Source organism: Belonocnema kinseyi, chromosome 9, assembly GCF_010883055.1.
Source record: "Belonocnema kinseyi isolate 2016_QV_RU_SX_M_011 chromosome 9, B_treatae_v1, whole genome shotgun sequence".
NCBI classification, from domain to species: Eukaryota; Metazoa; Arthropoda; class Insecta; order Hymenoptera; family Cynipidae; genus Belonocnema; species Belonocnema kinseyi.
Genome location: NC_046665.1, coordinates 125,863,733 through 125,866,963, shown reverse-complemented (window position 1 = coordinate 125,866,963; position 3,231 = coordinate 125,863,733).

Sequence of the window (3,231 nt, the reverse complement as noted above, 5' to 3'; positions counted from 1 at the left end):
CACCCTCCCCGAAGAGGAGCCCTTCATCGGGACATCAAAACTGACTGTGGTCGTTACATCGAAAAGTCCTTAACGATCGCAATGTGGGTTTTTCAACCTCTTAAAAATGCTGAAATCTTGATTTTAGATTAGAGAATATGCCGGAGGGATTTTTTTACTTTATGGTATTGAGAAATATGTATTATATACTAGTGAAAATAGGGTGGTTTTTGCATGCTTCTTATTTTGAGCGCATCAAAATAAAATTAAAATATGTGGTGTAATTTGAAGTACTATATAATACCAAGTATTTTTTATTAATATTTATTGCTTAAAATTATAAGGGTTTAAAGATATTTTTGTAATAGGTTTATCTTGAAGATTTGTAGTTGAAGATCCTTCAATTTTTAATGTTTATGATTTGAAATGATGTAGTTTTGAATTTTTTTCTTTAATAGTTCAATTTGGAAGATTTACAATGCATAAATAGAAATTTTTGAATTTTAATTTATTTGAAGATGTAAAGTTAAGTTGGAGAAATTTCGAAAGTAATTGAGTAAAATTACAGAATTTTTAATTTTAAACTTTTCAATATTAAAAAGTCTTCCATTTAAAAAAATGTATGCATAAAAGTTATTAAAGGATGATTTTAAGATCAAAAGTCAAGTTTTCAATTCGAAATGTTCCAAATTGAAGAAATTTCGTATGTAAAGCATAAAAATTATAGCTTTTTAAGTGTAAAACTTAAGACTTTCTTAATTTTTGATGTGAATTTCAAAAATAAAAAACTCTTATTTTGAACATGTATATTTAAAAAAAAAAACATTTCAATTTTTAGGATTTTGATTTTTCAAGATCGCATGTCAAGTTTTCAATTATAAATATGCCAGATTAAAGAAATGTTGAAATAAAATGACTAATATTACGGAATTTAAAATTGTAAACTCCCAAAGTTAAAAACTCTTCAATTTTGAAAATTTATGTATAAAAATTTTTCAATTTAAATGATTTCGAAGATGAAAAGTCAAGTTTTCAATTTTAAATATTCCAAACTGAAGAATTTTCGAACATAAATGATAAAAATTACAGCTTTTTAATTGTAAAACTTAACACTTGCATAAATTTAAAAAAAAATTTTGAAACTAAGAACTCTTTAATTTAAAAAATTTATATTTCTAAAAATTTCAATATTGTTGATTTTTATTTTTGAAGTTCAAAAGTCAGGTTTTCAATTCTAAATATTGCAAATTTAAGAAATTTCGAAAGTAAATCATTAAAATTACATACTTTTAAATTGTAAACTGTCAACATTTGAAAATCTTCAATTTAAAAAATGTATATATAAAAATTCTTAAATTTGGTCGATTTTGAAGATCGAAAGTCAATTTTTCAATTCAAAATTTCAAAAACTAGAGAAATTTTGAATGTTAACCATTAAAATTACAGGTTTTTTAATTGTGAAATTTAATACTTCTATAATTTTTACCGTAAATTACAAAAATAAAAAACCATTTAATTTTAAACAAGCATATTTAAACAAATTTCGATTTTGACGATTTTGATTTTTCAAGATCAAAAGTCAAGTTTTCAATTATAAATGTGCTAGATTAAAGAAATTTCAAAAGTAAATAATTAAAATTACAGATATTTCAATTGTAAACTTTCAAAATTGAAAACTATAAATTTTCAAAAATGTATGTATACAAATTCTTAAATTTTAGTGGTTTTGATGATCCAAAGTCAAGTTTTCAATTATAAATGAACTAGATTGAAGACATTTCGAAAGTAACTCATTAAAATTACATTACTTTAATTTTAAAATTTCACAATTAAAAAGTATTCAATTTTTATAATTGATGTATAAAAGTCTTCAAATTTGAATGATTCTGAAAATCCAAAGTCAAATTTTCAATTATGAATTTTCCAAATTACAGAAATTGCGAATGTAAATGATTGAAATTACAGAAGAGTTTAAATTAAAAATGGTCGACTTTAAAAAGTATAGTATTACAAATTATTCAATTTTTAAGATTGTTATTTTGGTGTAATGCTATTTGGAACAATTTTTGTAACAATTAATTTTTCGAGTTTTTCAACTGAAAATACTTAAATTTTAACGATTTACAATTTAAAATTCTTTATTTTTAAAGAATTACAATTGAAAACTCTTGGATGTTACAGATGTAGAAATAGAAAATCCTACATTTTTATTAATTCAGATTTTAATTTCTCTCAAGCGTCTGAAAATATCCTTATTTTATTGTTGAAAATTAAGTTTTTACTTGGAAATTAAGCTATTCCATTTTTAGCTTTAAAACTTATCTTTTTGAATAGAAAATTGAACTGATTTTTTAAAAACACGTCCTTTTTGGTTTAAATTCAAATTTGTTTGGAAATTCAAATTTTTTTGCTTAAAAATAGTCTTTTTTAGTTGAAAATTCAACTATTTTGGTGGAAAACTGATTCTTTTGGTTAAGAGTTTAACTATACTGTCAAAAAAACGTTTTTTAAAATAGAAAATTAACTTTTCAACTAAAAATTTGACAATTCCATTTTTCCCTGAAAATGTATTTATTTCAGTTAAAAATTCAAATCCTTTGTGAAAAAATTTAAGTATATCGTTGAAAGATCGTTGTTTTCAGATGTTAAAAATTAATTCTTTAACTGACAACTGAATTGTACCAATTTTAGTGACATTTTTTTCAAGTTGGAAATTCAAATTTTTTGCTGCAAACTCGTCTTTGTAAGTTAAAGATTCAACTTTTTTGGTAAAAAAAATATTTTTTCAGGGGGAAAATTTAACTATATTGTCAAAAAAAAACGTTGTTTTTTGTAGAAAATTGACTCCCAGGCTAAAAAATTAACTATTTAATTTTTTGCTCAAAATTGACTCATTTCAGTTGAAATTTAAAATACTATGTGAAAACTTAAACTAATTTCCGGAAAGTTAAACTAATTGGTTAAAAACTCAGTTAAAAATATTTTGGTTGAAAAATGCAACTATTCCACTTTTAGACCATTTTTCCAATTGAAAATTCAAATTTTGTTGTTGAAAAGTCCACTTTATGAGTTGAAAATTTATTTATATTCGTAAAAAACTAAGGTTGTTGTTAAAAATTTAATTATATTCTTTAAATATCGTTTTTTGGTAGAAAACTTATTTTTTAACCAAAAATTGGACTATTCCATTTTTGGTTGAAAATTTATTTCAGTTTAAAGTTGAAAAACGTTGTTAAAAGTTGAACTAATTTG